Source organism: Mustela nigripes, chromosome 13 (assembly GCF_022355385.1).
Source record: "Mustela nigripes isolate SB6536 chromosome 13, MUSNIG.SB6536, whole genome shotgun sequence".
Taxonomy (NCBI): Eukaryota; Metazoa; Chordata; class Mammalia; order Carnivora; family Mustelidae; genus Mustela; species Mustela nigripes.
In genome coordinates this window covers 49,455,214-49,482,312 of record NC_081569.1, presented here as the reverse complement: position 1 = coordinate 49,482,312, position 27,099 = coordinate 49,455,214, and the positions used below count along the sequence as shown (strand labels likewise).

The 27,099-nt window shown below is 42.3% G+C and overlaps 1 protein-coding gene and 1 long non-coding RNA gene across 2 annotated transcripts in view; one reads left to right on the top strand and one right to left on the bottom strand.

Moving 5' to 3' along the window:
- RNASE1 (ribonuclease A family member 1, pancreatic) overlaps nt 1–5,266 on the bottom strand; it is a 7,972-nt gene extending 2,706 nt beyond the window's left edge. Inside the window, exon 1 of the mRNA XM_059371087.1 lies at nt 5,012–5,266. The gene's annotated coding sequence lies outside the window, so the exon portion shown is untranslated. The remainder of the gene's footprint in view (nt 1–5,011) is intronic.
- Nucleotides 5,267–22,947: 17,681 nt separating this feature from the next.
- Nucleotides 22,948–24,441, top strand: LOC131998597 (uncharacterized). The gene is made up of 2 exons (XR_009398812.1): nt 22,948–23,208; nt 23,624–24,441. It is a non-coding gene; the product is annotated as an uncharacterized LOC131998597 (long non-coding RNA).
- Nucleotides 24,442–27,099: the final 2,658 nt, after the last annotated feature.

Sequence of the window (27,099 nt, the reverse complement as noted above, 5' to 3'; positions counted from 1 at the left end):
AGGATTGTGTTTTTTGGAGCAATCCCCCAGAAGTGCCCTCCTGCACAAGAAGAGCAGGGTTTGGGGGCTAAAGAGTTTGGGTACAGACTTGCATCAGGGAGCATAAGACTGAGCCCTGCTGATTTACACTTTGGTTGACTAATGCATTGGTGTTATCACACCACACGATTCCTGCTCTGCATGATTTAATCATCTGTCATCAGAAGGCCACACTGGCAGTTTTATGACCCAGATGCCAGGTGTCCCCATCTTTATATGCAACTGCTTATAAAACAGTTACTGTGTCTGGCCAGTTCAAAAGGTCTTTCCGCCCAGTTCAAAACTTCACTACAAGGGGAAATGGAGCTTTAAAATGGAGTCTTTAGTGCGCAGAATGTTATACGATTTCACACCTCCTAGAAAGAGACCTGACTTTTCTGGGTGACAATTTCCATTCCTCTGGAATGAGAATAATCATAATTCCCTCCTTGCTCTGGATTTAGATGGTCTCAGTCCAAATTCTGATTTAGCATCTGAGGAGCTGGGCAACTCCCAGAACTGAATTTCTTTCCCTGTTCCTCCATTTCCTCAGCCCTGAAATGGGGATGATGATAAGTACGTCTTAGGTTTATTATGAGGACAAAATAAGGTAAGATGGGCAGAAGGCTCGGAGAGATCATTGGAAAGCATGATAAATGCTAGCTCTCATGATGGCTCACATAGGGTGCTGTTGACATCCTCCATAAAGGATCCGTATCATTGACATGGAGCCATTTCTGACTTCCTAAGAAAGTAGGGGTGAAGTAAAGGACCTCACAGCCTTTCTTTCTTTCTTTTTCTTTTTCTTTTTTTTTTTTTTTTTTTTTTGCAAAAAACCGGAACGTGAAAAAGTAGGCAGTTTTGAAGCCCTGAGGAGAGGAAGAAAGGGGAAGAGGAAAGAGAGGGACCTCAGTAGAAAGAACAGAATTCCTTAAAGGGAAGAGTTTTTATTATGTTGCCACATGATATCTAAGAACTCTTCCGTGAAGTCAGCATGATTTGTGTACAAGTATGAATTGGAAAGTGCCAGCGGATGAGGATGATGTGGTGTGGTATGAGCTTTTACTTTTATGTTTCTGTAATTTGCCTAGCACCCTACCTTCCACCCAGGTTTGGCCTGTCTCTTTGTCCCATATAGCACGCATATCATCTGGAGTGGTGTTGGGAGGAAAACTTCCCTTAACCACTTAGGTTCATGTCAGAGAGCCTGTAATGTCCCTGATAAAAAAAGACTGACAGGAAAATAGACAAGGTTTATTTGCATGCCGATGTCAGAGAACAAAAGAAGTGGCTCCCTGAACAGCAAGGGATAGAGGTTTCTAGATTAACTTCATAGGCGAGGGAAGTGAGGGAAATAGGATATAAATGGGGTCTTGTTTTTGTGTTTTGTTGGGAGATAAATGAACTTTTGGGAACAAGTGGGAAGCAAGGCAGTTTGTGATAATGTTTGCTTATGTAGGTGTGAGTGGCCTCTCCTCTTCCAGTCTGTAAAACTTCCCCAGTGGAGATTTAGGGAAGTTTCACTCTCAGAAGATTGCCTTTATTCAGGTAAGAGAATCTCTGAGAGACCCCTGGTGGCTCTGTTGGTTAGGCATACAGCATTGATTTCAGCTCAAGTCTTGATCTCAGGGTCTTGGGATTTACCTCACCATCAGGTTTCTCCCTGTCACTGGGGAGTCTGCTTAAGATTCCCTGTCCCTCTCCCTCTGCCTTTCTTCCCCTACCTCTCAAAGATAAAATAAAATAATCAGTTAGACCTGAGCAGGTGAAAAGTTAGTGATTTTTACATCAACCACTTTTTAAGGGAAAGGTACTTGTTACCTTGCTCTCTCTCTCCTGCTTGCTTCTGACCAGGGACGGAGCACTGCCCCTTCCTCTGGTTCATTGTGCCATTAATTCATTCTCTCCCCACAACTCTCCATCTCCCCATTTCTGGGAGCTATAAGTAACAAATCTTAAGACTTTGCTTCTGTGTCCATGTCCTGAAATGGAGCCCTGGGTTTTTCACTCCCCAAAGTGGTAACTGGAATGCTGAGGGAGTAACCTGACCATGTGGATGGCTTGACCCCTCTTCAGCACATTATAATCTTAAGAGAATACTCTGATTTCTCAACACACCAGCATAGAATTATTTACCCTGACACTAGGGAATGAAGATAAAATAAGGCATTTGCTGACAAAACAATAAGATATAACAAAACCTAATGGAGTTTATAACTTCATTAAAGCAGCCCTCCACTAAAAAAATGTCTAAGCATGGATTTCAGGTTACCGAGAAAAGCTACTCAATGGAAGTCTGAAATTCAGGAAGGAATTAAAAAAAGTTGATGACAAATATGTGAACAAATCAAAGATGTCTTGACTATATAAAGCAATAATGTCTTGTTGAGTTAAGAAGATAATATTAAAATAGACATCAGGAGCATAACTTGGAAGTGATGTGAATTGCCAAGTGTTCAAGAGATGATTAGACTTGTCTATGTTTACTATGCATTTGAGAATTTCTAAGGTAAACAATGAAAAGATTTGAAACACAGGGTTTGAATTCCAAACTAGCAGAGGGAATAAGTAGAGTGTGGATCAGTTAGGATAGTCTAGGTTGTGCTGTAGTAACAAACTCAAACTTTCAGTAGTTTAAAGTTTCTTTCTCATTTCCTGCTACATGTCTATCCTGGTCTAGCTAAGGGGCTCTGCCTGCTGTATTCACTTGGGAAAATGGGCTGACACAGGCTTCATCTTGACACACACTGTCATAATCAAAGAAGCAAAGGAAAGACAACATAGCACTGGGATGCCCAGGTGGCTCAGTCGGTTAAGCAACCTGCTCATGACTTTGGCTCAGGTCATGATCTCGGGTCATGAGATCAAGCCCCAAGTTAGACTCCAGGCTGAGTGTGGAGCCTCCTTGGGATTCTCTCTCTCCCTCCCGTTCTGCCTTCCACCCACTCAAACTCTCTCTAAATAAATACAATAAATATTTGTAAATTGTAAATAAATACAATTGTAAATAAATTGTAAATAAGATTGTAAATAAATACAATCATAAAAAAAAAATAGCAGCCCACAGGGCCACTCTTAACCCTTCTACTGGAAGGGTCACATATCACTTCTATTCACATTTCATTGACCAGAAGAAGCCTCATGTTAACATTTAAGTACAAGAGACAGAGAAATAGGATCCTTTTAGGTGCCTGGAACAAGAGAAGTATTTGTGAGCAGCTTTAATGGCTGTCGCAGAATAACAAATACACCCATAATCCAAAAGAAGAGAAGAAAGTATAGGAAATAGAAATGCCAGACAAATGAGACACATAGAAAAAGCAAACTAAGATAGTAGATATTCACTGAGGAGAATAAATTGAATAATTACATTATATAAATGGACTAAATGGTCCAGTTAAGAGATAAGATTAATAGAGGGGGAAAAAATGAACACTCTCTCTTTCTCTTCATTACAGATTAAAATGTGATATCAATCTCTCAAAATTTTTCTCAAGTAGTTTGACATACATCACAGTTGTCATTTCTTTAGGCACATACAGTGTGATATTCATTTCCATAAATCACTCTTGAGAATTTGACTAGAGCCTGTAGAGTGAGAAGACCATATGTATTAGTTGCAGCTTTATGACTGGTATGTTATGATCATGAAAATTTTTCCACCTCTCTGGACCTCAGTTTCATCATCTATAAAATACACAAGCTGGATGATTGGCAAAGCACTAATAAAAAAGAATTTAAAAGCATAGCGATTGGAGTCTGTTTAGACGGGGCTGTGGAATCAGTTCACATTTTTAATTATTCCTGCAACACTGATTGGCATTTTTCTGGATGAGAGCAGATGAATAACCAAAAGTCCTGCATTATGATTTTAAAGATCAATAATATATCAACTTCTGTATTTGTTTCCTTATCTGTAAATTAGGAATAATTAAAGTACCTTATTCTAAGATGCTATAGACTGAATGTTTGTTTCCCACCCACCACCCCAAATTTGTATATTAAAACCCAAGTCTCAATGAGATGGTATTTAGAGGTGAAGTCTTAGAGAGGTGATTATGTCATGAAGGTGGAGCACTAGTGGATAGGATTAGTGCCCTTACAAGAGAGACCACCGAGAGCTCCTTAGTCCTCTATCATGTGAAACTGGTTCATAGGTATGAAACCATATAAATGCCCCTGTTTGTCCAGGGCAATACCTATTTATGCTCATTCTCTTGACTAATAAATAATAATATCCCTCTTCACTCCCAAAAGTGTCCCCATTCTGACAGAAAATTATATGGTCACCCTATTGAAAACACACAGTAAACCCTAATAGAATTTTAATATTATTATTACCACCACTGATATTGTTCCTTCAAGAGTCAAAATTAAAGTTCAGTTTTAATTCTGTTTAGTAGAGGTGACAGTGATTAAAGTTTCTGATCGGGAGGGAGGCATAGACTGACGATCTCTAAATTCTATCTTTATTTTTTAAAAGATTTTATTGATTTATTTGGCACATAGGGAGAGCATAAGCAGGAGGAACATCAGAGGGATAGGGAGAAGTAGGTTTTCTCCTGAGCAGGGAGCCCGAGATGAGGGGCTTGATCCCAGGACCCTGGGATCATGACCTGACCCAAAGGCAGACACTTAACCGACTGAGCCAACCAGGCCCTATAACTTCTATCTTTATAGAGAATCAGAGAGCAGTGAAAATGGAATGGGTGTATCAGGAAAACACAGGCAGATCTGGGTTTGGACATCACAGTAGACACACGAAGATTTACGCTGGAGAAACCGTAAGATGGCACTGAGACGTTCAAAGCAGTGCTTCCAAGAGAGCTTGAGATAACCACGTAAAACTGAGTATAACTCATAGGGATGATGGTGGGAAACATAGCTGTACCTGAGGCTCCCGGGGGTAAAATGGGACAGACAGGTTTGTAAATAGGAAGCAAAGGGAGTGAATGAAGGCTGGAGGAAGAGGGGTCTAAACAATGCAGCTTACCTTGCACCTAAAGGTTGCCTTTGGCTACTCCCTTCTGTGTGGTAGACAGTAGAGTGGCCAGAAAGAGGAAGGGGGTAGATCCAGAGCAGGATGTGTCTTATCTGCGGTCCCCCGTCTTGCCCTATCTCCAAAACTGCCTCTCAAGAGCCTTTGGTTCCTTCTAAGTTTCTGGGGGATGTTGCCTCAAGACAGCTTCAAATCTCCCAGAAACACCCAGGCCTCAGAAAAAACAGACCATTTGAGATAGCATTTCAGATCTGGAACTTGGTCAGCCAGCTCCGATGACCAGGGTAACAGCTGAAGAGTGAAATCATTACTGGCTGAAGTTCTCAGTGAACAATGTAGTTTTTGTTTAACATTTCTGAGCACTTGTTGACTGATCAAGTTTCAGAAAATACTCTCTTCCAGGGAAAAGTGTTTAGACTGGGTGTAGGAGTAAGTCAGGGAGGTCTGGGGTTTGTCCTGACCTTTCAATGACCTTCCAGCCCCTTGAGAACATTGCCCTTGTAATCAGTTCATCCTGTCCAATGACGAGTCTAAGGAAAGAGAAGAGGGCTCTCTCTGGGATGATCAAATAGATATGCCTGCTTATCTGCATGTTATCATCTCAGTCTCAAAAACACTTTCTGCTCCTGATTCTATGCCCACTTAACTTCATTTGTGACTTTGTGGAACATCAAGTAGTGAGAAAAAGCATGGGCCTGAATTGGAACCCCAATGCCACTGTATAGTCTATGGCTAACAACATGGTGTTGCTTATGCATTACTGTATGGCACACTTACTAAACACCAATACTTTCATTATCTCTGATTTTATGGTTTAGGTATGAAACATCAGTCTTCAGCAGGGTAGGGTAAAGATAAGGGAAAAACTGCAAACACATCCTAAACTTTTTGAGTAGTCTTGTTCATTATAGTAGTATGGGTAAAACAATTCTCAGACTATGTTAGATGTATTACAAGAGTAAGCAAATGTGCACAAAGGTTAATGTTGTGAAGAGCCAGGGTTCAACCTGGATATGTGTTTATGGAATAGATGGAGGAAACAGAGTGGAGGAAGAAACTTTTTCTTCCACCCTCTTAGGTTCAGAGACTGGGAATGTACAAGATAAACTGACAAAAGATAGACTAGCAAGAGAAAAATCCTGAGTTACATATACATATACAGCACCAAGAGTGAATCCTAATGGATTCTATGGACTTGTGGTGGTGTGTCAATGTAGGTCCATCATTTGTAACAAACGTACTGCTCTAGTGTAGGATGTTGAGAGTGGTGGAGGCTGTGCATGGCGGGGGGCATGGGGACACAGGGTATATGAGAATTCTGCTTTCTGCTCATTTTCTTTTGTGAATCTAAAACTCTCCCAAAAAATGATGTCTATTTAGAAGGAAAAATTAAAAAGAGATGCTAATTTCTTCAAAAATTTCAAAGACCTTAACTTATTTCACTCAGCATCATCTCTTCCAGTCCTGTCTATGTTGATACAAAAGTTGGGTATTCATCTTTTGTGATGGAGGCATAATTCTCCATTGTAAATGCCAAGCAGAGAATGTCAATTATCATGTGGTTTCACTTATTTGTGGAGCATAAGGAATAACACGGTAGACATTGGGAGATGGAGAGGAGAAATGAGTTGGGGGAAATTGGAGGGGGAGACAAACCATGAGAGACATGGACTCTAGAAACAAGCTGAGGGTTTTGGAGGAGAGAGAGGTGGGGGGTTAGGTGAGCCTGGTGGTGGGTATTATGGAGGGCATGTATTGCATGGAACACTGGGTGTGGTGCATAAACAAAGAATTTTGAAACACTGAAAAAAAATTAAGTTAAAAATAAGATAAAATAAAAGAATGTCAATGCTAAAAAAAAAATTTCAGAGATCTAAGATACAGAGACTGTGGAAATGTTACAGATTAAATGTGGCTAAAGACACATGGCAACTAATGTGACACCTGACACTGGCCTTGAACCGGAACTAGCTGGGAGAGTATATGTGATGCAGGAATGCCTTCTGCATGCATAACCTCCAAGTCTGTACTTCCAGGCCCCCCACATGACAGGCACAAGGCCTGTCCTACACCATCCCTACCCCTCAAATGCACACGAGAGGGAGGGGGAGATGAGTGACCCTGGAGATTTAAAGCCATTGCTCTACACAGGAGGACCTAGAGTGGGGCAGGCGCAGTTTCAGGATTTGCCATAAGCAGAGAAATGAGAAGACAACCTTGATCTTAATCAAGAATGTGTGGACAGAAAAACAATCTGAGGGTTTTGAAGGGGTGGGGGGGAGGGAGGGGGGGAGAACCAGGTGGGGGGGGGGGTAGAGGGGGGGGGGGGGGTGGGGGGGGGGGGGGGGGGGGGAGGTTGGGAGAACCAGGTGGTGGGTATTATAGAGGGCACGGATTGCATGGAGCACTGGGTGTGGTGCAAAAACAATGAATACTGTTACGCTGAAAAAAATAAATTAATTAAAAAAAAAAAAGAATGTGTGGACAGACCATGTGATTGATCAGATTCAATGAAACCCTCTTGAGAACAAGCTTTCAGGCTCTTGGACAGGCTGCATACAGCGGCCATGTCCCCAGAGAGGATAAACTGAGTGCACTCTGTGTGGATAGACTGACCAGACCATGATAAATGATGTTGATAAAGAAGGGAATTAGGCTACTGAGAAAGGAGGGGACAATCAGACAAAAGATCTTTATTCCATCAGTGGTCTTTCATGATCGTTGATGTGTGGGAACCCTGATTCTTTCAAAGACCAGCCCACTTGTTCCACTTTTTTTGGTAGGATGAAAACCGTATAGAGAGCCAATGGAGGGAAAGTCCACATTTTTCTTTCATAGTCCAGTGGGGCATCTCCCAGCCTTCTCTGCTGTTCTGTCATAATGGTTCTAAATCTCTGTGTTTGCATTTGAATGCAATTAATAATTTTTGTCTTTTCTCGGTAGTTATGGTAAGTCAACATCTGTACAGAATTTGTACAGAACATCTGTCCAGAATTACTTAACATAGTTTGTTGTTGCCACCACTGCTGTCATTTTAATGCCTACTGCTCCTACTTCCTGCTACCAATGGCAAGACACTTAGCATGACTCTTTAGGAAAGCATCACTCAACTCCTCTCTGTCTAGTACCAAGGCTCATTATATCCTTCTGTCCTCTGCAGGGAAACCTCAGAACCAGGGTCACAGTGGGGACAGTTGTTCACCTGGGATTTGACTGCTGACCCTCAGGTTGGATCTTGTATAACTCCTTGAGGTGAGCTGATCTGAATTTCCTTCAAATGAGAGTCTACAGTCAGTGTCATCTCTTCCTTTAAGAAATCTATGCATTCCTGGGGTATCTGGGTGGCTCAGTCAGTTAAGCCCTGGAATCTTGATTTTGGCTTATGCCATGAGCTCAGGATCATTGGATCAAGCTTCATGTTGGGCTCTGGGCTCAGTATAGAATCTGCTTGAGATTTTCTCTACCTCTGCCTCTGTCCCACTCCTTCCCCTATTCCCACTCACTCTCTCTCTAAAATAAATAAATAAAATCTTAAGAAAATAAGAAATCTGGGCTTTCCTTTTCCCATTTTCCCGAGGCCATGCCATCTCTATGACAAGAAATCCAGGAGCTTCTGACTTCTCAACCAGATTCCTTCTATTTCTTCTCTTTCTGCCTCATCACCATCATCTCATATCCCCTTGCCGCTCCCCAGCCACACCAGCTTCTTTAGGGACAGAGAAGATGCCAAGCTTTTGCCTGCCCCAGGACATTTACACTTGTTGTTGTTTTGCGTGAAATATTCTCTTTTTTTAAATTTATTTTTTTATTTATTTTCAGCATAACAGTATTCATTGTTTTTGTACCACACCCAGTGCTCCATGCAATCCGTGCCCTCTCTAATACCCACCACCTGGCTCCCCCAACCTCCCACCCCCCCCCACAACTTAAAACCCCTCAGATTGTTTTTCAGAGTCCATAGTCTCTTGTGGTTCACCTCCCCTTCCAATTTCTCCCAACTCCCTTCTCCTCTCTAACTCCCCATGTCCACCATGCTATTTGTGCTCCACAAATAAGTGAAACCATATGATAATTGACTCTCTCTGCTTGACTTATTTCATTCAGCATAATCTCTTCCAGTCCCGTCCATGTTGCTACAAAAGTTGGGTATTCATCCTTTCTGATGGAGGCATAATACTCCATAGTGTATATGGACCACATCTTCCTTATCCATTTGTCCATTGAAGGGCATCTTGGTTCTTTCCACAGTTTGGCAACCATAGCCATTGCTGCTAAAAACATTGGGGTACAGATGGCCCTTCTTTTCACTAGATCTGTATCTTTGGGGTAAATACTCAGGAGTGCAATTGCAGGGTCATAGGGAAGCTCTATTTTTAATTTCTTGAGGAATCTCCACACTGTTCTCCAAAGAGGCTGCACCAACTTGCATTCCTACCAACAGTGTAAGAGGGTCTCTTTTACACTGTTGGTGGGAATGAAATATTCTTTTATATGACCATCTCCTCGTTCAACAGGTTTCCATTTAAATATACCTTCATCAGAGTTCTCTCCTCAGCACACTATCTGTGGTCCTTGTCTTAGTCTGTTTAGGATGCTACAACAAGCTGTCTTATACTAGATGGCTTATAAACAACAAACATCTCTTTCTAACAGTTTAGGGGACTGGAAAGTCCAAGATCAAGGCATCAGCAGATTTGATGTCTGCTGAGAATCCACCTCTTGGTTTATAGATAGATAAAATCCTTCTGCTGTGTCCTCATATGGTGGCAAGGCAGGGGGTTCTGGAAATCCCCTTTATAAGGGCACTACTCCCACTCCTGAGGGCTCCACCCTCATTCATGATCTAGTCACCTCTCAAGGGCTTGACCTCCTCATGCTATTAGAGAATTATATGTTAGGATTTCAACATTTCAAACATTCTGTCTATAGCAATTCTATTCTACCCAATTCTTCTATTAGATCACCTTACTTTTTTCTTTCATAGCTCTTATTAAAACTTGCATTCTTCATTTTGTTATTTGTTTAATATTCTCTGCCTCCACTAGAATGTATGTGTCAAAAAGCAGGGCCTCTCATTTTTCATAGAACTATAACAAACAACCCAAAATTTGTATGAAACCACAAAAGAGCCCAAAGAGCCAAAGTAGTCTTGAAAAGAAAAACAAAACTGGAGGCATATACTTTCAGACTCCAAGTTATATTACAAAGCTGTAGAAATCAAAACAGTATGGTACTGGCACAAATAAGGACACATAGATCCATGGAATTAATTGAAAACCCAGAAATAAACCCTCAATTATATGGTCAATTAATATTCACCAAAGCAGAAAAGACTATCCAAAGGCAGAAAGACAGTCCCTTCAACAAATGATTGGGAAAAATAAACAGCTGCATGTCAAAGAATGAAACTGGACCACTTTTCTTTTACCAAACATAAAAACACACCCCAAATGGATTAAGGACCTAAATGATCTGAAACCATAAAAATCCTAGAAGATAGCACAGACAGTAATTTCTCTGACATCATCTATAGCAACAAATTTCTAGATATGTCTCCTGAGACGAAGTAAAGGCAAACATAAACCAGTGGGACTACATCAAAAGAAAAAACTTCTGCACCATGAAGAAAACCATCAATAAAACTAAATGGCAACTGGGGCACCTGGGTGGCTCAGTCAGTTAAGTTCAGCTCAGGTCATGATCCCAGGGTCCTGGGATCCATCCCTGCATCTGACTCTCTGCTCAGCAGGGAGCCTGTTGCCCCCTCTCTCTGCCTGCCTCTCTGCCTACTTGTGATCTCTCTCTCTGTCAAATAAATAAATAAAATCTTAAGAGAAAAATAAATAAAGTAAAACTAATTGGCAACCTACTGAATAGGAGAAGATAGACTTTTTTTTATGTCTGTTATGTCCAGATGAGGATCTGGGTGTAACAGATGTAAAGAAAGTGTATATTCCATAAAACAATGGATATACCCTGTAGTTATGTCTCTCTGTCCCATAATCCTATATGAAAGGAGTTCAGGGGCACCTGGTGGCTCAGTCATTAAGCATCTGCTTTCGGCTGTGGTCATGCTCCCAGGGGCCTGGAATCCAGCCCCACATTAGGCTCCCTGCTCAGTGAGGAGTCTTCTTCTGCTTCTTACTCTGCCTACTGCTGCCTTTGCTGTGCTCTCTCTCTCTCTGTCAAGTAAATAAATATTTTTTTAAGTTCATATTTTTTTCATAAGCATTGGAGGGCTAAGATACATCACATCCAGCAATAAATTTAGTGTTGCTGCCAAAAAGAGCTAATGTCATGCTTACTTTTTCACAGCTATACAGGTAACTCCATCACACAATGTGATCTTTGTATATATGGTTTTATTTCCCATATAGTCATGGAACTTGTGAGGCAAGGAAACCTGGATTGGGCCCTAGTCTTCCATTTCCTTGCCTTTTGTGGTGTTGGAAGATTTATCTCTAATGGCCCCTCAGTAGCTAATACAGGCTCTTTGTATGTTGTAGGGTGGCTCAGAAGGTAAAAAGCACCTTGCTCAAGGTCACATGGCTTAAAAGTACCCGGCTTTTAATAACGTTTTTAATGATACCTAAAATGGGGGTGCTTGGGTGGCTCAGTGGGTTAAAGCCTCTGCCTTCGGCTCAGACCATGATCCCAGGGTCCTGGGATCGAGCCCCGCATCAGGCTCTCTGCTCAGCAGGGATCCTACTTCCTCCTCTCTCTCTGCCTGCCTCTCTGACTACTTGTGATCTCTGTCTGTTAAATAAATAAAATCTTTAAAAAAAAGGTGATACCTAAAACGGTCATCATGCAAAATTCGTGCTTTCTTCCCAACATCAAACTGCCTTCTTAAGAAAGAATGGTGGGTGGAACACCAAGGGAGAAGTCAATGATGATTTTTCTTAGAGAAAAATATTTTTGTATCAAAATAGGAATTCTCTGGATGGTGTGTGTTACTAATCATGTTTCTGGAAGACATTAAAACAAACAAACAAACAAACATTGCTAGGACCCCTGACTGGCTCAGTCAGAAGAACCTGCTGACTCTTGATCTAGGTGTCATGATTTTGAGCCCCACATTGGGTATAGAAGTTACCTTTAAATAAATAAATAAATAAATAAATGGAATTTTTTTTTTTTTTTAATTGCAGTGAGGCCCCTGGGTGGTACAGTTGGCCAAGTGGCCCACTCTTAGTTTTGACTTAGCTCACGATCTCAGGGTCTTAAGATCAAGCCCCACATTGTGTTCCACACTCAGCCTGGTGTCTGCTAATGTTTCTCTCTCCCTCTCCCTCTGCCCTTCCCCATATTTGCTTGCTTGCTCACTCTTTCTCTCTCTCTCTCTTTAAAATAAATAAATCTTTTTAAAAAAATTGCAGTTATTCAGAGGTTAGGGATTTTTCCTGAAGTCTTCTTGGAGAGAAAGAAGTGAATTAACCCCATAGAAGTCAGTCAAGAATTCTCTGAGCAACCCTGGGATTCCAAACATTCCTCTATCAGTATCACCCACCTGGAGGAGGAGTCCAAAAGTCTAGGTGAGTGTGTGGTCCGTGCTGCAGCAAAAAGAGTATTTGATGAGGCTAAAAAAGACCTCAGAATGTCTGACTTAAGAAGCCAACATTTTAAATAACATCTCCATTTTTTTCTTATTAGAGAAGTAACATATATTCAATAAAGAAATGTTAGGAAATTTGGAAAAATCACAAATCTTAAAAAAGACCAGAAACAAAAACAGGGCTGCTTCAGTGGTTTAGTTGGTTAAGTGGCTGCCTTTTGCTCAGGTCATGATCTCAGGGTCCTGGGACAGAGCCTTGAGTGGGACTCTCTGCTCAGTGGGGAATCTGCTTCTCTCTCTGCCCCTCCAACCCCCACGTATGCAAGCCAGCTCTCTCTCTCTTTCTCTCAAATAAATAAAATCTTCAAAACAAAGCAAAACAAAAAACCCCAGCTGTAATCTCAACAACCAAAGATACACTCCCCATATTCACAAATTTCTAACCAGTACTTTTTCTGGTTATATTTGAAATGAAAATGTGTGATAGGATACCTAGTATTTTACCTTCTGCTTTTTTTTTTTAAACAATAACAAGAGAATGTTTTCCCCTTCCCATAAGCATTCTCATGGGGTATATTTTATAATGGCAGCATTGTTTTCCATCCTAGATTTCTACCACTTACTTATCCTTTCTCTAATCGCTGAGAGCTTCAGTTATTCTGTCCACACAGGGCAGCAACCTGATAGCTGATAACTGTGTCTGAAATTTTGCCTCAGTGCTGGTGGCCTTTCTCCTCAAGTTGTTTCAGTGCATGTGATCACCAGGGTGGGGACCGACCTGTTTTCCTGGAAGTTCCTGTCAAGATTTTTTCTTTTTAATTTAGAGACAGGTTTACTGGGTTTGATATTTATTGGAAGGTAAAGAAAATTATATTATCAGAGCTTTAGGTTTAGAAAACAAACATATTCCTTCATGGAGAGCAAAATCCAGGATGTTAGAATTAATCTCAAACCTTCCAAAACTATTTCCATGCTCTATTCCCAGAAATTACTCATATTGTCATGTAGTTACAATTTCTCTTGTCCTCCATTTCTTGTCTACACAATTCATTCCTATTTCCAGCTGTCATTTTTTTCTCTGTCTAGAGGACTTCCTTCAGGCAATGAACTCTTTTAGCTTCTGTATATCAGAAAAGTCTTTGTTTAATAAGCCTAATAAGAAAGACATCTCATAGGTTTTATCAATAAAAAAGGTACAAATAAAAGGTCAGACAGAAATAGGATGTAAACCCAGATGTTTCGAAATTAAACAGAGTATGATTAACTTTGTGTTGATATATTTATTATTTTTTTATTCAAATTCCAATTAGTTAACATACAGAGTAACATTAGTTTCAGGTATACAATGTAGTGATTCAACATACAACACCCAGTTGTGCTGATGTATTTAAATACTTTAGATGAAATGGATAAATTCCTAGATAAATACAACCTGTTAAAGCTATCTCAAGAAAAAATACGAAACTCAGTCTCTCCTTAACAATTAAAAAAATTGAAAAGAAAAAAAAATTGAAAAGAAGTTAAAAATAGTCACAGGGCACCTGGGTGGCTCAGTGGGTTAAACCTCTGTCTTCGGCTCAGGTCATGATCTCAGGGTCCTGGGATCGAGTCCCGCATCTGGCTCTCTGTTCAGCAGGGAGCCTGCTTCCTCCTCTCTCTCTCTGCCTGCCTCTCTGCCTACTTGTGATCTCTCTCTGTCAAATAAATAAATAAAATCTTAATAAATAAATTTGTAAAAAAAATAGTCACATAGAAAGTGTCAGACAAGCTCACAGATGAGTTCTGTAAATAATAAAATAACACACAATTCCAATATAGGAAATAAAAAAAGAGGGAATACTCCTCAACTCATTTCTGAAAGCCAATGTATCAAAATCAGACAAGAGGGCGCCTGGGTGGCTCAGTGGGTTAGGCCGCTGCCTTCGGCTCGGGTCGTGATCTCAGGGTCCTGGGATCGAGTCCCGCATCGGGCTCTCTGCTCCGCAGGGAGCCTGCTTCCTCCTCTCTCTCTCTCTCTCTGCCTGCCTCTCTGCCTACTTGTGATCTCTCTCTGTCAAATAAATAAATAAAATCTTTAAAAAAAAAATCAGACAAGATATTAAAATCTTGTCTTAAGGATATCAAAATCAGACAAGATAAAACCAAAAATCATAATAATACATACCAATTTCATTCATGAACATAAAGGGAAAATGAAATCCTTAAATATTAGCAAAATCAATTCAGTTAGATATAAAAAAAGATAATTTAGCATAACCAAAATGGATTTATGCCAAAGTTGGTTTAGTACTCTAAAATCAATTAATGCAATTCACCCCACTGTTAACCAGGAAAAGAAGATGAAACTGAAAAAAGAACAAAGGCTTTTATTGGGGTCTCAGAGTTACAATTTGGGGAGTACAGATGCCAGAATAACTAGAAAAGTGTCCCTTCATGTGGGGAGACTTCATGAAAAATAAGGAAGGGGTAATTAAATGATTTCAATAATGAAAAGAAGGGAAAAAACCTTGGTAATTTGGTGCTAATCCGTTGAGCCACTTCTGATTACTGCTTTATTAATGACTTTATTGGTGCTATCAAATGAAATTGCCCTGGTATGTATTAACTTTACTGTCCTCATGAAATACTAATGCCAGTTGTCCTGCTGAAATTTTATGAGCAACTTCTTGTAAAACTATTGCAACTTCTGGCCTAGCTCAAGAGTTCATTAGTTGAAAAGGAAAATGGAGCTTCAAAATGGAGTAGCTCTGTTCAGAAATTTTATACAATCCCACACCACTAACCGATTAGGAGAGAAACACTATGTAACTGCATCATTAGATGCAGAAAAATTAGTCAATAAAATTCACAATCCTTCAAGGGTGGAGAGCAGGATAGAAGGTAAGGGAATTCTCCCATTCTGAAAATGGGATTCTTCAAAAAATCCTTAACACCAACAGGACTTACAACAATGGCCCATGAAAGTTACCTAGAAGGCATTTCTATGGCAAGCATTAGCCTAAGTGATGAGGGTCACAAAGGAAGACAACACAAGGACAGCTTCTGGCATCATGGGGGATGAAAGTCAGAGAGAGTATCCAGTTTTGTCACCATTATTACAGGACAGTAAGCTCTCCACACCTGTTTACTCCGTGGGTATCTGGCCAGTCAGTCCATGCCCTAGAGTCGGGTTTCTTTACAGTCAAAGTCTTGACGCCATTTCGGTGGAGGGTAAAGGTAAGGAAAAAAGTCACCTACAAATGCTCCCTCTCGTGAATAGAACTCCCTTCAGAAATAGCTTGTGTAGGGGCACTGGGCTGGCTCAGTGGGTAAAGCATGTGACTCTTGATTTCTAAGTCGCTGGGCATGGATCGCCCTTTTAAAAAATGTGGGTGATGTGTGTAATGGGTTACAAGATAAACTTATTTTCAGTACAGCTTAACTGTAAAGTTGATAGCATAAGTACATGTTCTGTAGGTATCTTACTTCCTTTCCTTCATAATTGCAGTGCTGGAATGCAAATCTCAAGGTGGCAAGCTCAATACTAAAGAGCACCACAGCATGAAAGTTATGACAAAACTCCTAAATCTGTTCCTTTAAAGTAAGGCTGAATGCTCGTTCAATTATCTGCTTATTCAGCTATTATCCTCCAGCACCGCACAGGTAACCATCACACTTCCAAAGTCATCTCCCAAATCTATTTTTTTTTTAAATTTACCCATTTATTTGACACAGAGAGAAGGCACAAGCAGGGGGAATGGCAAAGGGGGAGGGAAAAGCAGCTCCCCACTGAGCAGGGAGCCCAAAGCCTGGATAGATGCTAGGCTCCATGTGAGACTCCATCCAAGGACCCTCAGATCACAATCTGAGCCTAATGCAGATACTGACTGGGCCACCAAAGTGCCCCCATGTCCCCAGATCTTAAGGGAAGCCCAGGAAAAAGTTCTGGTCTCCACTTGGCTAGCAGATTCAGGGATCAAAGCACCCTAAATGTCCTAGTGACCCCACTCCTCCACCCCCCACCCCTCTGGAACCCCTCAGTTTGTTTCCTATGATTAAGAGTCTCTATGATTTGTCTCCCACTCTGGTTTCCCCTGGTTTTATTTTTTTCCTATGAGCCTCTGTGTTGTGTCTTAAATTCCACAGATAAGTGAGATCATATGATAATCGTCTTTCTCTGAATGACTTCTGTCACTTAGCATAATACCCTCCAGTTCCATCCAGTTGTTGCAAGTGGCAAGATTTCATGTTTCTGATGGCTGAATCATATTCCATCGAATATATTAATAACATTTAATATTTAAATCTGTAACTGAACTACGTCTGGAAAAGAAAACTGGGGCCTAACAAACAACGACCAAAGGAAAACATCCTTTTTACCAGATTTGTTTCTCAGTGTTGCATTTACGCTTACCATTTGCACGTGCGATGCATACATAGCTACAAAGGAAAAGTCAAAGACACTACCTCATTGCAGCCCCTTCTCGGTTGGTAAGGAAGATCCTGGTAATAGAAAGTTCAAATAATGGGGCGCCTGGATGGCTCAGCGGGTTAAGCCTCTGCCTTCCACTCAGGTCTTGAGCTCAGGGTCTGAGATCCAGGCCTCTATCAGACACTCCGCTCAGCGGGGAGCCTGCTTCCCCTCTCTCTCTGCCCGCCTCTCTGCCTATTTTGATCTCTGTGTATCAAAAAAATAAATAAAACCTTAAAAAAAAAAAAGTCCAGACAATGATGTTAGGAAGAAAACTTAAAAGGACCACCGCGATGAAACCTTGAGTTGACCCAGACACCCCCACCTGTCACCCTGCAGCAGCCCCGCAGATGGAAGCACACACCCTCGCCTTCCGCACATCTAACCACCGACAGGATGGAGAGCTCGTGGTACACAGTAGGCGCTCTTTATCCGAAGCCTATTGGCTTACTTTCGCGCAGTGTTCCTCAGAATTTCAAAGAGCCTTTGGCAAGCCACCTCTACGGAAGAACCAGGAGGTCACGTTCTGGTCCCCGGGCGAGCAGCAAGGGCGGCGCAGCGCCCCCTGCCGGCTCTGGCGGCGGCGACAGCGGGACCCGCCCGAGAGGGCGAAGGTGCGAGGCGAGAGCTGGGGTTTCCCCACCTCCGCAACCCTCTCTCCCGGCAGCGCCTGGTTCCCGGGCTGTGCCCCCCGGCTCCGGGGTTTGCGCCTCTGGAGGAGGCGGGAGGCCCTCCCTGTAAAACCTCCAGACCTCCCTCCGCGAGCCGTGACCCGACCCCGCGGTGGCGGAGACCCTGGGGGTGAAGGGACCTGGGAATAACGGGGCGGACCCGGTGTCTCGGGGCTCAGGGGCCGCGCCGCCCGAGTGTTACTCGAGGAGCCCGGGAGCTCGAAGAGCATCATCCCGGGCGGGAGCCTGGCTCTCCCGAATCGAAGCCCAGCACCGCGTCACCACCCACGGCCCCGTGCGCACAGATTCCCCGGGCGGGCCCTGGCGTCCTTCCTCACTCCGCCCAGGAAGAAGAAGGGGAGCTGGGGAGGAGCGGGGGCTGGGCGGGGAAACTCAGCCAGAGTTCCTGCCCCCTGCTGGCGGCAAGGCGCCGTTACACGCGCGGTTATTGAGGGTTGAGGAGGGAGGCCAGCATCAGCTCCTCTTCATGGTCAAGGCCTCAGCCTCTGGAAAGGCTAGGAGAGAGGCGGTGGGCCGGGGGTCGATGACGGCTGCGGATTTCCGAGAGAAGGCATTAAAAAGAAGCACTGAGGTGCCCACAGATAAAGAGCGGTTGGATCACCTGCACTTGCCACTTAGGGGAAGGGGGGTGCCTCCTCCAGGCCCCCCATTAGGCCTCATGGATGGCCAGAGTGGAGATTCAGTTGAGTGAGGAGGTGGTCAGGGCTGGCCGGGAGCTCATATCAGTCCGTGACCTTGACATCTCAGGAATATTGTGTAGTGGCAGTAGGGCCCTTCGTTGGCAGAGCCTTATTCAGTAACCATTTGAGTACCTACACGCTAGAGGAATAGCAGAACAAACAAGCAAAAAAACAAAAGACAAAAAAATATAATAAGTATGTAAATTGTATAGACAGTTAAAGGGATAAGGTCTAGTGGGAAATATGGAAAACTCAGGACCCACACAGCAAAACAAATAGAAAGAGTTCCTTATGACTTATTTGGAAAGAAGAAGGAAGTCATAAGATAGTCTGACCTAGCAACTGGACAAAAACAAAAAGACATCAAATGCCTGAAGTGAGCAACGGCCTAAGCCTGGGGAGCCATTCTGACAATCAGGCCCATAGCTCTGCAGAAACAATAAAACTAAACCTTAAAAGGAACGTGGGGCTCATCATGTAGTATCAGTCTCTGACTCACTGTTCTCACTCACCTGGCAGGTGCCTGACACACAAAGACCTCAGCAACCAGGGGAGAGGGAGTGTTCTAAGAGGTTGAATATGACGGAATATCGTGTATGATTCAAGATACTAATGTTCTGTTATTTCGGTAACAAGAATTTGGCACCACTACTTTTGCAGTCAGCAAGCATATAAAAGTCTAGAGAAAGAAACAGCCCAAATAGCAGGCCTTCGAACTAATCCCCTTCCAGCCAGGCAGCAGTGTGGAGAAGACACAGGCATGTTGCAACAGAGACCACACAATGGACATATCAAATGCCCTGAACTTGCTTTAGGATTGTAGGGCTGGAGAAAGGTCCAAGACAACCACCAGTGTCCACTCACATCACACACAGCTTCTGACAGAGTTCAGGACAGGCTATTATAGAATATGGCAACTTGGCAAATTCAATCTTTTAAGTTGAAGAAATTTGAGAAAGGACAGGTACAGGAAAGACTTACTGACCTTCTCTGGAAGCAGGTCATAAAACCCTCCTGGGAGAGGGTTTCCAGCACCCAGAGGAAAGGAGTGTCATTATCTGCAAAAATGGAGTGACAACTGAACAAACATCTTGCTGAGTTCCCCCCCCATTTACTACACTTAGCTTGTACCCTTTGTTCTAGCACATCCTTCCACCACGTTCCACCTTTCATCAAACCTGGCATACACACACTCAGGTTTAACCACTCTTTAGGGCCTTATTTCCTTGGGAAGGCTCTCCTCTTAAACCTATAGGAAATAAATGGGTATTCTTTTCTCTTGTTAATTTGTTTGTTTATTTGTTTGTTTATTATGGGGCCCCAGCTGAGAACTTAGAAGGGTAGAAGGAATGGATATTATTCCTCCACTACACTTGTTAGATTTGGGATAATTTAAGAGAGATAGGGAGGAGAGGTAGACTCTTCCAGTTGTGTCCTCCCCAATCTGTCTTGCACTTTATTTCTGGTAGCAGTCAGTCATTCAACTGCCTGTTTCAAGAGAAGGTAGAAATTTTGTTTCAGGAATCTGGCAGAAGGGCAGTCTTGAGAGCTTGGGACTAGGTGAAAATCAGCATGAGCCAGAGAAAATGGCTCTCCACTAGGAATGGGTTTGAGATTCACCGTGGAGCTCATCAAACACAGACATGCAAAAGACGTCCTTCCCAAAGACTCTGTTTCAGGAGGCCTGGAATCTAAGCCTTCTTAAAAGTCTCTTAGGCTCTTCTGATGAAAGGAGCCCCGGTTGGGAACTCCTGCCCAGGCACAGGGGTAATCTGATACTGTTTACCTCTGCTAGTGGGCTCAGGGTGCTATCAAGTTGTGGGACTGGAGAGAAGGGGGGCTTGTGGCTGTAGAATAGGATACATGAGGGCTAGGCATACAGACAACCTGTTTGGTTTGTTTTGGTTTGGTTTGGTTCTAATTAAGTAGCTTTAATTTTTCAGGGTAGTTTTAAGTTTACAGAAAAATTGAGTAGAAAGAATAGAAAATTCTCTTGTGCTTCTCCCTTGCCTGCTTTCCTACCCACACAGACCACAGTTTTCCTGTTATTAAAATCTTCCTGAGGGGGGGGTCCTTTTCCTATAATTGATGAGCCAATATTGATGAAGGCTCACTAAAGTCCACAATTTAATAATGATCAATTCTCTGCATTATATATTCCTATGGGTTTGGACAGTGCATAATAACACTGTAGGAGAAGAAGCCATCTTCCTCGGCTTTCTCATGGTCTCTGACTGGGTCTCAAAATTGAACTGACAGAGATAAGTAAGAATAAAGCATACAAATTCGCTTAAATTTTCACATGTACATGGGAGCCTCCGTAAGGGAATGAAGACCTAAAATAACGACCAGCACTGGAAGCTTTTATACCCTTTAGACAAAGACACAATACCTTTTGGAGACTTGACAGGATAAAAGGGTTTGGTTTATGGGTAGGAAATGGTGAAGAAATAACTAGAAAGAAAAGGGTTAGTATAACAAGGTTTGTTTCCAGATTCCTCTGGTGCCACCTCTGGCTGGTAACATTGTCTCCAGGAAAAGAATTTATTTCCTGCCTTTAGGCAAAAAAGGAGAGCCTTCCCTGCATTTATGGATTCTTAACTGCCTTTAGTACAAAATGTCATTTATGTCAAAGAGCCATAGCTTGGGGTCACAGAGTCTGGTTTCCTTCAGCATGAACAAAGATGATCTCCTCATGTACTTAGATTTTCTTTGATTTCTTTCAGCTGAGTTTTGTAGTTTTCTTCATAATGAGCTTGTTCATTTTTTTAGTAGATTCATATCTACATATTTCATTTTTCTTGGGTGCGTATGTAAATTTTTTTCTCAAATTTCAATTGTTCGTTACTGGTACCTAAGAAAGCAATTGATTTTTGTATATTAACCTTGTATCTTGTGATTCTGCTCTAAAAAGACATCATTTTTATCCTGTATATAACTGAAGACATTAAAAAGCAAGAGTGTTCCCCTATTCTATTGATGCTCAAGGAGTACTAATCTGGAAGGGATGTGTAGAACAGATTGGAAGGAAAAGAGGCTAGAGGCAGGGAGTCCCTGTAGGAGACTTTTCTGTGAGCCCTCCTGAAAACAAGAAGATTCCAAATAAGTGTATTACAGCACCAGTGGAAAAGCAAGAACAGACCGTAGAGGCAAATACCCTAAACTGGCCTTTCTCCTTCATGCCTATGGGTCTCTGTTGCCAGACTCCAACATGTCCGTGCACCCAATGTGCAGCAAGCCAAATTCTGAGACACTGGATTTAAAGCAAGGAAAGCTTTGTAGTCTAGAGAGCAGTCCAAGGTGAAAGAAAGGGATCATTCCCAAAGCTGCTTTGCCCTCTTGCCCTGTTGATCTATAAGGGACAACTTAACACACATGAAAGGAAGCTAAGGGGTTTCCTGACACTTGTTGGGAGGTCCTTGGAAAATCTGGAGATAAGCATTCTTCTGGACAGTGAGGCACAACTTGGGATCTGGGATCATATACATCAAGATACATGTTTCTGTCTGGTTCCTGTTATGTTTCTACAATCATTAGGTACCGAGAGTAGAAGTAAAAAGACAAAGTTAATGATTGGTTGTGCTCAAGGTTAAGAAGTAAGGAAAACAGAGGAACCTGTGTGTCTCTGTCATTTGACCTTCCAGTTAGTTTCCACTCAGGTCTTGATCTCATGGGTGGTGGGACTGAGCCCCAATAGGACGAAGTGCTGCTGGATGGGGAGTCTCCCTCCTCTCCCTTTGCCCCTCCACACACTCATGCCCTCTCTCTCTCAAACGAATAAATAAGTTTTTCAAACAGAGTACGTAAAACATAATTAAGTAGGAAACAGCACAACTTAGACCTAAGTGTACCACACAAACAATAAAATTACAGTGATCCTTATGGTTTCAGAATGGGTCCAGGAACCAGCTTCTGGCTTCCTCTTACATGCAGTTCCCTCATGGGAGGCCCTTACCATCCGCTTCACCTAACTTCTTATTAATCTGAAAATAAGTTCAGGTGTCAGAGCCTTCTATCTACCAGCTCCTCAGAGCCCCCTGGCACCTCCTCCACCGCAGCCAAAAGAGCTATTTACAGTTGTTAATATACCATGTATGTCTCTATTAATCTGACCATCTCCTTCATTAGATTATGAATTCTTGAATCTATACAGGACAACTTGTACACATGAAAGGAAGCTAAGGAGGTTCCAGAAAGTTGTTGGGAGGTCCTAGAAAAATCTGGAGATAAACATTCTTCTGAAGAGTGAGGCACAACTTGGGATCTGGGATCAGATACATCAAGATACATGAGAAGCCCAGAGTCTGGCCCAACAACATACCCATAAATCAATAATTCAATGGAGTCTGCTGTTGCAATTCACAACATTACCAGGTACCTGGCAACTATTGTATCAAATTTACCTTGGTTGTTTTCTCCTAAAGAACTGAAAGCATAGAGGTTCAAAACACTGAAGCTTCCTATGGAGAAGGAAGCACCAAACCCATATCAGGAAATCACCATTTCCTCACAATTTCTTTGAGGAAGTTATCACTTCTCCTTTATTCCTTTAAGGAGGCTTGGTCTTCCTGCATCTGCAGGGATACTGGTTTTAAACAGTGAGTTGGAGGATGTGGGTCTCATCTACACTGTGCATAAGAAGGGCATCTTTCAAGCCCCAGGTTTCCCTTTCCTCTTTCCTCGGGCTCAGAATCCTTCTCTGCTGCAGGCAGGCCACGCTGGCATACCTGGAAGAGGAAAAGCAGACAAAAGTCTTGGAGCCTGGGACTAACCACTGCCTCTGTCCTCAGCAGGACCCCCATCAAGGAAACCTGGTAAGAGGAGAAGCCTGGGGGTTGGGGAGATAGAACCGAGTTGATGGCCCGATAGCCCAGGTTAAATAGATGGAGGAGAAATTATCCAGGAGGGAGGAGGGAAGAGGCATGATTCTGGACCCATAAGCACAGGACAAAGAGAATAATGGGATCTGTCAGTCAAAGAAAAGATCATCTTAATTCACATTCCTCATCATTGGGCTTCAGGAACTTCATAGAATTGTGAGACCCATGTTGGAAAGATTTAAAAAAAAAAAAACAGACTTTATAAATAAATAAATAAATTAATTAATTAATTAAATGGACAAGAAATCTTGAAAGTCTCGATGAAGATCTAAATGGTTGTGAATGATAATTTTGCTCTTACTGCTTCTACTACTATCATTCTCTCACTTTCTTCCCTCTTCCCACACAGAAGAGATGATGCTGGATCTTCTGGGACCATTTCCTCTCCCTCTGGTGCTGCTGGGATCATGGGGGCCAGTGCCACTTGCTGCTAGTCCTCCAAACCTGAAAGGGCTCAAGGGTTTGAAAGTCAGCGTGTAAGAGCAGGTCCTGTCCAATGCAAGACAGAAATGAGTGGGGCCAATAATTATACTCAGACTTGTAAACCTTCAAACACCGTTCTGCACAACACCTTCCAGAACGCGGCTGCTACCTGTCTTTTGCCCAAGACAGACTGTGAGACTGGCCAGAAAAACTGTTACTGGAGTGTGAATTGTATTAACATGACTTACTGCTGTCACTCTGGAGGGACAGTGTGACTGCCGCTACAAGGCTACGCTCCAGAACCCGTTCTACCTTGTTAAATGTAACAAGTTTCAGCCAGGATTCCCTCCCAATAGTATGCTTCCTGTACACTTAAACAGTACCAGATCACAGCCCCCTGGATGGTTTGATTAGACTACATTTCCCATTACTTTGCCTCACACTTGGTGCAGGTTCTCTTGTGCTCCCTTCTGCCTTTTTTTTTTTTTCATTGTTGATTTCCATGGTTCCCATAGAAGAAAGAAGGAGGGCAGTGAGAGAATTATGGGGCCATGATGCCAGACCAGAGCTGGGGACAAAAACAAATAGAATTCCTTTCTGCTTTGGAGCTTTGTGTGTTTTGGAGAAGGGCAATAGGGAAAGGGGCAAGGAAAGACCCAGGCCCCATATTTTTAATCTTGGGACATCATCCAAGTTTGTGGCATTCTGTTCACAGTAATAAAGTCACTTTCTGCTGCATTGTAATGACCTTGAGTTGTGTGTTTGGGATGCCTTTCACATCATTGCCAGCCTGGAGCCATCTAGATTGCATTTGCTGACATTCTTAGGAGAACTAGCTGGGCCTTAGGCATCCTTTGATGTTATTCTGCAACCTGGGGCCTCTGCCCATTTCTCTCACCCCTGCGCCTTTTTGGAACTTTGGAGCTAGAATTTCTCCATCTCATCATGGCTTTCTTTCTCATCTCTACTCATGGCTTTTACATATTTCCCTTGAAACCATGACCTATTTTATTTGGAGGTGGCACAGATATTTCATAATATGTCCACGGTACTTTCACACACAGGTTCTAACCCTGACAACCAATGCATCCTACATCTTTACTCTTGGTTTCCATATCTCATCAGATAATTTTAAATGTCAGTAGTAGTAAGAAGAATAATCCCCTGTAGCCTTAGAATCAATTCTCCCATGATCTATTGCAATGCATGGAAAGAAAGCATAGATCAAGGAAAAAAAAAATACAGGGGAGCTAAAAACCTGCATGTCTTACTTAAACACTGAAATCTCACGAAAGTAATGGTGTTTTTGAAGAGGTAGAAGACATAGAAATTAAGGGACTGGGATTCAGAAAATGCCTGAGATTAAGAACTTAGGTACAGATGTAGGGGAGGAAAAATAATTTTCCTTCTACAATTCTAGGTTCTTAGCTGTGAGCTCACACCCCCAGTACAAAAAGGCAGAGTAACAGGACAAAAACTATTTTAATTATATACATACATAGTGGATCCCCACAAAAATATGAGACTAAAAAGCAGCTATCCACCTGGGACTTATGGACCATCCTGGGCTAAGGAAAGGATAGGGATCTAGGGCTTTAAAAGAGGGAAATGCAATTCAGAGGAAGGTGAGAGGAGGAAATGTTTGTGAAAGGAAATTAGCCCTGTCATGAAGATGACTCTCCCAGATGAAAGTGACCCCTGACATGGCTCACTTCCTGTACTGGACCCTTTTCTAATGTAAATTTCCCCTACAAAAGTGTAACCTCTCCTCTGCTTTCAGAACTTCTCCTGGTCTACACTTTCTCACAATAAACAGCTTAAGATAATTCTTGTGCCAGAAAGGATTATTTGGAGGTGGCCTATTCTGGCACTCCTCATACCTTTCCATTTCCCTGCCAACTACTAACTCATTGGGTTAACAGTCCAGGGTAGGTCAAAGTGCTTTGTAGCCTGATCTGTCCTTGAGTAGCAGCCAAACATAATGCCTATCCAAAAGGCCACCTACTGAAGTGGTTACAAGTGTGTCAGTTATCTGTGCTGCACAATGGTTCTTTCCAAACCAAGCGATTCCTTTAATAGCTGTGCTAGTCAGACTCACTCTCCTTCATGCCACTTCTTTATGTCAGGACGTGAAACAAAGACAGAAATATGAAGATTCGGGTTTCAAAATCCTGGACTCCAAGGGTGCTAAATACTCAAGGCCCTTCTCAGTGGGAAGACATAAGAAGGCCAGGACAACCTGGCACTTGAGAAAGTGGGTACCCAGTAGGGGAACTTCTCTTATGGGACTTCAGTCTGTCACTTTAGAGCAGCTTTCAATAGTATTAATCTTAAGCAGCGTGGCATTTACATTGCATAGGTTCAAAGTATTCAAGCCAAGTGCAGGGGGAGTAGAAACAAGGATCTGTGTTCACATTCCATAGGTACCAGTGTAGGAACATAGCATCATCCTCAGGGAAAGAGGTGAATTGACCTGATCAGTAATCACAATGAACTTAGGTATTGTATAAATATTCCTGGACACTTCAGCAGATTATTGGAGAAAGTAACCTAGTAAAAGGCTGAATTTCCTGTCACCCAATCATTCAGTTACTCTACCTTAACTCAACTATTTCTCAACAATCATTATTTATGTATTACAGAACACACTAATTGAAGAAATTGTGGGAGGGAATAAGAATGAAGATAACTTGAAGAAAATCTTTTATGCCCAGAGGCATTTGTTCTGAATTAAAAGACCAGACCAGGGTAGACTGTCTCTCAGATTTGTGTTATTTTCTGCATGTAATCAGGTATTGTGGGAGAGTCAAGATAATTGACTAAATCAGATATTCATTTAGGTATATTCCTAAGTCAGTTTCAATGACCTGACAGTCATTATAGGAATGACTCAAAAGTTGCAAACCTTAATATTTTAGCAAATATCCCAGCCGCTCTCAACTCTGGTTTCATATGAAGTTCATCTGGGAGCTTTATAAAAAACAAAATCAGTGACTGGATCCCATTGATAAAGTAGAAAATATATGTTGATTTCTGCCTCTGATTCCTGGCACAGGACTCTTGAAAGCCTTGTAAATTCCTAAGTGATAAGAGCACTGGGAACATCTTTTAAGAAGGAGACCCTTGGCAGCCACCTGGGAGGTTTCTGGATGGGGCTGATCACCAGCAAGATGGAACCATGATGGCCTCACCCCCATCCTCAAGAGAGGGGAGAGGGGCTGGAAATGGAGGTAATAATTGCCCTGCCTGTGTGAGGTAGCCTTTATAAAAAACCCCAAAGTTCGGGGTTAGGGGAACTAATGGGCTAAAAACACATCTATGATGTGGGAAACAAAAGTGAAAGAAAAACTAAATTTCCTTACTCCCTACAGCCCATGACAAGTCCTTGACACAAGCAGAGTG